This window comes from Physeter macrocephalus, chromosome 3, assembly GCF_002837175.3.
Source record: "Physeter macrocephalus isolate SW-GA chromosome 3, ASM283717v5, whole genome shotgun sequence".
In the NCBI taxonomy this organism is placed as follows: domain Eukaryota; kingdom Metazoa; phylum Chordata; class Mammalia; order Artiodactyla; family Physeteridae; genus Physeter; species Physeter macrocephalus.
In genome coordinates, this window is record NC_041216.1 from 18,538,619 (window position 1) to 18,546,693 (window position 8,075).

The following is an 8,075-nucleotide window of genomic DNA, read 5'->3' on the forward strand; positions in this document are numbered from 1 at the left end:
AATCAGTTCTTTGGGTTAAGCAAAAGTTCTAATCTTATCCATGAAGAGAAAGTCTATTCTTAATTGGATAAAGACCATTATTAAACTGTTTCCCCCAGTCAGTCAGAGGTTCTGACTGACATTACTTTCCAGCGTGTAGAGTTGCTTTGCATTTTTGTGGTAGAACAGATGGTCACTCAGTTCTGCAGAGCTGAAGCTGAAGAGCTAGAACTGTTGAAGCTCTTGGCTTAGGAACTCCTTGATGAACACGTGCTTGGAAGCCAGGAGAGATGCTAAACGGCATCCCTCAGCTGTGCTGAGTTTTCCTTTTTTAAGAAACTAATCTCTGCCATCTTTATTACTGTATTCTTTGTATCATTTCCACAAGATTCTTAACTTTTTTTTTTTCTGTTGGAGTAATTTTCTACCTTTATTTAAATTCATTAGCTTAGTTTTAACTGCTTCTAATTTGTTTTGTCAACAACAGGTATGTCAAAGGAGGTTTCTAAAGGTACCTTCCCAAGCTGTTTTCCTCAAAAATTGCAACTCGTGGGACTTCCCTGGCGGTCCAGTCGTTAAGACTCCGCGCTTCCACTACAAGGGCGCAGGTTCGATCCCTGGTCTGGGAACTAAGATCCCACATGCCCGCAGCTCAGCCACACACACACACACACACACACACACACACACAAATTGCAACTCGATATTGTATGTAAATGTAGAATTTACACCATTTGCTGTTAAATCTTTGTTTATTAGAGAAGAGTTCTTTCTCTAGGGGGCCTTGAATATGTTTGACAAAGCGTTATTAGTTTGACTTATTACTTAAATAATAATAGTGACAATAATAGCTAACACTAAATGAATTTTTTCTATGTGACAGGCTCTGTACATACATTAACCTTGTTTAACCCCAGCAACCCTATGAAATGGTCATTGTTTATTATTCCCATTTTACAGAAGGGAAAACTCAGGCACAGAGTGAGGCTAAGAAATTTGCCTCAGGACACAGAAAGTGGCAAAGACAGAATTAAACCCTAAACCCGGGCACTCTGAATGCAGAGCCATCTCTAGCTGCTCTGCTCCATTGTCTCCCCTTGACAATTTTTCAAGCTTCTGAATTCTCCCTTTATCTTACAGCACAATGTCTCTATGTTCTATTCATGGAAAAGAAAGGATTTAAGAGTGCAGAGGATTTGGAAATGAGATTAAATTATTAAATTTGCTAATTAGGAGTCAGTGTGACTTTTGTCTTAAGAAGTTTGGTAAGAACTATTAAAATTAGATCTTGGATTACTGGAAAATGTTAGCTAGGCTGCCCTAAGGTAGTCTTTTGTTTGTTTTTCTTTTAGGACACTATGCAGGCACTTGATCACTCTCAAATCCTAGCCATGGGACACTTTCTGGTTTCCTCACAACTTACTTATTCCAGGCAAATTCTGTGAGTTCACAGGATGCTGGTAGTTGTGAGCACTTTCCCTCCAGGGGGTCACAGCTTCTATCAGAACTTTTATGTTGCTAAGAGCAGCGCTCTTACCCCTTATAGACTGTAAACTTGCATTCCATGAGGGCTACCAAGAGAAATTCCAGAATGGGGATTGTCTGACAACTGAATTTTTTGTATAGAATACCGGCTTAGTAATCATGAACTGGAATATTAGAAATCCTTGCCCTTGATTCTGAAAGAAACCTTAGTCATCCGGTCTCTCCTACCATCTCTGTCTGCTTTGTTCGCCCAATTGCAACAGATAATTCTTTTTCCTAAAACCCAGAGTTGCACAACATCCTTGCTCATCCATTTTACTGTTTAAGAACTTTTACTCTGATGAAATTCTTCTCATGTCAAACCTAAATCCTTACGTTGTAACTTAAATTCGCTGGTATGTAGAATAAGACATTTTTACTAATTCCAAATTGGGATTGACTCCTGGTTAGAGTATATGACTCAGCCCAGCATACTAATAACATCTTTAGCTATGGTCTTGCACAGTGGTCTTTGGGGGCTGTATCACTTACCAGCTATGTGACCTTGGCTAAGACAATCTCCCTGAGCCTTGATTTCCTCATCTGTAAAATAAAGGGGTTCAAACCCACAGTTCTTGGGGTTTTTTTAGAATAGCCATCCAAAGGCAATGGGAGATGATCAAGTATCAAAGAAAGACTGAATCATGTTCACTGAGGTTACTAAGGCATTTTAGAATTTTAGGAAAGACTTTTTAAATGAGACAGAACATCTAATTTCACAAGAATGTGGTTTTGTTGTTTCAACTACCATTCATTGTAGTTTCCTGTTGTTAGGCACTTTAATCACGCTATCTCAAATCCTCACAAATATATTCTCAAAAGTATGTGAGGACTTCCCTGGTGGCGAAGTGGTTAAGAATCCACCTGCCAATGCAGGGGACATGGGTTCGAGCCCTGGTCCGGGAAGATCCCACATGCCGCGGAGCAACTAAGCCCGTGCGCCACAACTACTGAGCCTGCGCCCTAGAGCCCGCGAGCCACAACTACTGACGCCCGCGCGCCTAGAGCCTGTGCTCCGCAGCAAGAGAAGCCACCGCAATGAGAAGCCCACGCACCGCAAAGAAGAGAAGCCCCCGCTCGCCACAACTAGAGAAAGCCACGCGCAGCAACGAAGACCCAATGCAGCCAAAAATAAATAATAAATAAATTAAAAAAAAAAAAAAAAGTATGTGATATTGGACTTCCCTGGTGGTGCAGAGGTTAAGAATCCGCCTGCCAATGCAGGGGACACGGGGTTCAAGCCCTGGTCCAGGAATATCCCACATGCCGCGGAGCAGCTAAGCCCACGCACCACAACTACTGAGCCTGCACTCTAGAGCCCGTGAGCCACAACTACTGAGTCCGTGTGCCACAACTACTGAAGCCCATGTGCCTAGAGCCCGTCCTTCACAACAAGAGAAGCCACCACAATGAGAAGCCCACGCACCGCAACGAAGAGTAGCCCCTGCTCGCCGCAACTAGAGAAAGCCCGCACGAAGACCCAATGCAGCCAAAAATAAAAATAGATAAATAAATTTATTTTTTTAAAAGTATGTGAAATTATCCCCAATTTTCAGAAGCAAATTTTGCTAATTTCCCCCCAATTAAACATGTAGTAAGTGGTGGAGTTAGATGTAAACCAAGGCATGGCAGACTCGACCAATCACCTTGCTGCCCCACCTTCCTTAGCGGGTTTGTACACTGAGAGCTCAGGTAGGAAGATGTCTGGCAACAAGTTACAAGAGGGACAGACCATAGATGAATGGGCAGTGGTTAACAGAATTTTTTTTTTCCAGTTAGCAGATTTTTAAACCACTAGGAGCTTACTTGTTAAAAGACGAGCAGGAAAAAAGAAACATACAGCTTTGAGTTACAGATGTCAGGGAGCAGGAGAGAAGAGCAGCCAGGTGGACGAGAGAAGTGAGTTCCTTCTAGGCTGGGGTCACCAGAGGCCTAGGTAGCCATCGGCTGCCACCTGGGCCAAACCTGGGGCCTTAGCTGGCTGTGGATGAAGAGCGGGGCTGCAGAGAAACTGCAGCTACTCGATGTGCAATCTTTTTAAAATCTCCATTAAATATTATTACCAGCTTATGTTTTCAACACAGACGTTATTTTGGATAGTATTTGATATTACTTGCCTTTCTTCACTTTCTGAAATGCATCCCTAGACTCCTATTCTGTCTGACAACAAAGCCTCTAACGAGTGTTTCGGGGGGGGGTCCTCTTTAAACCTGTACTTTTCAGTTGGAAAAGTACTAGGAACTATTCCTTGTTCCCCTGCTTCTTAAATGGGGTACAGGTAGCAACAAGATTAAGTACCTATTTCTGGGGCACTCGTTTTATTCCAAAGTATTGGGGGCAGTGCTTTATGTTAATATCAAAAGAAGTAGAAGGAAGTACAAAGTCCACAATAGTCACTAATATAAAACGAGATTTCCTAGAAATAAAGCAGCGGAGGCACTGAGGCTCTACCAGGTGATCCCCAGGGAGTCCCCGTTCCCTCTTCTCCAAAAACACTGGAAGCACTGCCCTAACCGTGAGTGAGAGGGTGGGTGGAGGTGCCTGCATTCTGTGCCCCTTTGGAACTAAGACTGCAACTTCAGGCAAGCCACAGAACCTTCTGGTTCTCAACTGGAAACGAGAGTTGAACTAGATTAGATAACATTTCTCTGATCCTGTAACCTCCACACTTCCTGCCACCCAGAAAACACCGGAAAGAGAGAGGATCTGGCTGTAGAATGTTGTGGTCTGGTCTGCTTTGTGAATGAATGGAAAGGAATCTTATTTTAATCACTGTATTAGTCTCCTTGGCCCATAACAAAATACCACAGACCAGGGCGCTTGAAGAACAGCAATTTATTTTCTCAGTTCTGGAGTCTAGAAGTCCAAGATAAAGGTGTCAGTAGGGTTAGCGCCTTCTGAGGGCGGAGGGAACGATCTGCTCCTGGCCTCTCTCCTTGGCTTGTGGTTGGCTGTCTTCTCCCTGCAGGCACATCATCTTTCTTCTGTGTGTGTCTGTGTCCAAATTCCTCTTCTTATAAGCATACCAGTCATATAGGATCAGTGCCCACCCTATAACCTCATTTTAATGTAATTACCTCTTTACAGACCCTGTTTCTAAGTACAGTCATGCTCTGAGGTACTAGGTGTTAGGACTCCAACATATTAATTTGGGGAGAAAGGACACAATTCAGCCCATAACATATCTTAGAATTTAAAAAAAAAAATTCTGTTCTAGGTCACTTACTTGAGGGGGTGTGCAAGATGTTGGGGGGAGGGGGGTAAGTTGCAGGGATGGCCATTAGGACACACCCGAGGGAAGGAAAGCATGGCGCTCAAGGTTGAAAGTAGCTACCAACATGGGAAGGTATTGCTGAGGAAACATGGAAACGTGCGCTGTAAAAGCCAGATGCGTGTGGGATGCTGTGCTGAGGCCTGTTCCAAGCTCACCATCTTGGCTCCAGTTTCAGTCCTTTTGTTGGAGACGGGCTGGGAAAGGATGTGATGTTACTTGCCACTCACATTCATCAGCTGGCAACTCCAGTACCAGATTCTGGGGTTTCTAGTGAAAAGGGAAGATTGTGATAGCAAGATCATACCTGTATGGTTTAGTCACTGTCACTGACTCATCAGGTAATGCCATGACAGGGCCATGCGCCCTCACCTGTTCAGGGATCACAACCCCACCACCTTAACTCGCCTTGTCGTTCCTTCCCCTGCTTAATAGAGATGATTTCTCTGGTCTGCCAGCAAAAGTGAGTCATTAATCCAGTGGTTGAGGTTCTATACCTGATGGCTCCCAAGAGCTGTCAGGAATGTAGGATGAGATATGTGGGGCAGATAATGATGCGGTGGTGGCTGTTTCATGCTGCAGCCCTGAGCGGAACTAGCTTGGCTCACCCAGGAGATGGCTGACTCCCACTGAAGTTTGTTTCCCTTGGTGCAAACCTCTGAGCTTGTACATCTCTTGTACATTTACTAAGGCTACATGCATGGTAGAAGCTCAGAGTTTCTGTGCTTTTGGTGGAATTAGGTCCACTGAGTTTGGTAACCTGAGCTCAGATGGGCAGTTACATTACTCTGGTACACAGATAAAAATGAAGAAATGAACTTCAAATGTATAAATCCATTTGGTTTTGAAACATCATATTCCTGAGTGAGGGTATTGGTGAAGACCAATAAGAAGAGGATCCTTGGTGGTCACAAAGTCAGGAGTCAATGTCACATACATTTTCCACACGTGTATCTTCCCAGGTCTGGTTTTTGTGGTGTTCTGTTGTAAATTTCTGTATCCCGGGGATCTAGCACAGTGCCTGCCACTCAGATCTTCACCCTCTGTCCCTTTCTCCTGAGAAAGATTTAGAAGGCAAAATTCTCCCTCTGGTTTTAACGGTTTCACCATCTGAATTTAATTCCTTGGTCTTTTTTCATTTTGACCTGAAACAAATTCCTGTTGCTATTTTTAAAATTATAGGCATCAGGATGAATTGTGTGCCTCAGGAACTCATGAGAGCCAGTAGTTAATTCTGTTGTGGCTTGTGTTGTTTTCTCTGAAGAGCCTCAAAATGGGGACTGTGGTCTAGTAAGTGGCGAGTCCTCTATTGAAAATTTACATGCTTTTTAGGAAAGCTAGTAAGAATTAACCCTTCATCCTTTGTGTACCCTGAGTTTCATAAATTGGGGTTTTCAGAAAGCAGGACCAAGTTGTAAATCAATCTGTCCTTCTCATCAATGGACTCGGGGTTGTCCCATGGCCTCAGTGAAGGGTTTTCCAGAGCACCTGGCATGCGAACTCAACAAACACTTGCCGTTCAATAATGTATAAAAGAAACTCAAGAAAAACAGCAAAGTCTAACAGCAGCTAACATCCACTGAGCACTTCACTTACCGTGGGTCAGGCACTGTGCCATGCCCTTTGCCCACGCTAACTCGTGGGAACCCTCACATCCCTATGATTCAGGTGTTAGTAACGCTTGCAGATGAGGCGCTGGAGGATTAAAGTGATTAAGGTGCTTGCCCAAGGTCCCACACCTAGTCAGAGGAAGTGCCCAGATTTGGGACCAAGCCTCGAAGCATTACACCTCACTGAGGCCTCTTGGAAGGGCATCCAGGTGCTCTGGGGAGACAAAGCGATGCCCCGCAGGCCAGCATGGCTCACCCGTGCCTCCTTCCCAACTCCCCTGAGGCCCTCAGACCTCTGCTGTGCCCGCCTACCTCTGTCAGGGTGCCCACCTGCGGGGGTGCAGCCTGTGCCGTCCCTGTGCCCCTGCTTTCCTGCCGTGTGGCAATGCTGGTGTTTCCTCTGCAGAATTCAGGTGTCATACCCGCCAAAGGCCGGACTGAATTGGGCTTGCTGTTTATTTTTTGGCACTTACAAGGTTCTGGGCCCTTTGGGAACAAAAGCGCTCTCCATCTCCAAGCTGTGGCTGACACCCTGGGCTGGATTTGCTCACCAGTTTTCCCCCATCTCAGTGGATTTCCGTGTAACCCGAAGGACCTGGTCACGGCCCCGTGCAGTGATAAGTGATAACGTTCGTGCGGAGATTTCTCCAGCGGGCTGGGCAGGCTTAGTTAACTCTCTTACAAGAAAGGCCCAAAACGGCCGGCGGGAAGAGGGCGAGGAAAGGGATGCGCCACATCCCCACCCCTCTGGGGCTGAGGGAAGGAAGAGAGAGACTGGCCGAGTTCCCCGGAGGCCGGGCCCTGCGCGCATTCATTCGCTCATCAAGATGACAATCCCTGGGCTTCCCTGGTGGCGCAGCGGTTGAGAGTCCACCGCTGATGCAGGGGACGCGGGTTCGTGCCCCGGTCCGGGAAGATCCCACATGCCGCGGAGCGGCTGGGCCCATGAGCCGTGGCCGCTGGGCCTGCGCTCTGCAGCAGGAGAGGCCGCAGCGGTGAGAGGCCCGCGTACCACAAAAAAAAAAAAAAAAAAAAAAAAAAAAAGATGACAATCCCTGAAGGCCTCCTGCGGGCCAGGCTGTCCTGCGCACTGGGGATGGAGGCCCTTCTGGCCGAGGCTGCGCGCACTCTAGTAAGAGGAGTAGGATGACGGGCAGGAGTGGCGAGGGCTCTTCAGGAGGTGGAGGAGTCACTGGTTGTCAGGGATGCTTCTCGGAGGAGTAGCAGCCGCAGCCGCTGCCGACAGGACGAGGAGGAGCTAGCTAGGCGGCGGGAGGGGAAAGACTCTCCAGGAGGAGGGAACCTTCGGCGAGGCCCGAGGCACTCAGGTCCCCCACCCGCGAAGAGGCGCCCTCGGCGGGAGGGAGCTGCCCCTCCCTCCCTTTAAGGCGGAGCGCCCTTGTGCGAGGCGGCGGGGGCGGTGCCAGGGCCCCTCGCGGCCGCCGATTGGACGGTGCGGCCTAGCGGAGCCGCCCCGCGGGCGCCGATTGGGTGGGCGAGGGCCGAGGTGACCTGGGCGCTGGTCCCCGCGGCCACGTGGGGGGCGCGCGGGGAGGGGGTCTCTGGGAGGGAGGCGGCAGGGGCGGGGCGGGCTCCCGGGTGGGCGCTGGAGACGCTCGGGGCTGCGCGGGGGTAGCAGCGCCGAGCTGCAGGACGGGAGTCGAGACGCGGCGGCCGCGGTGAGTGAGCGC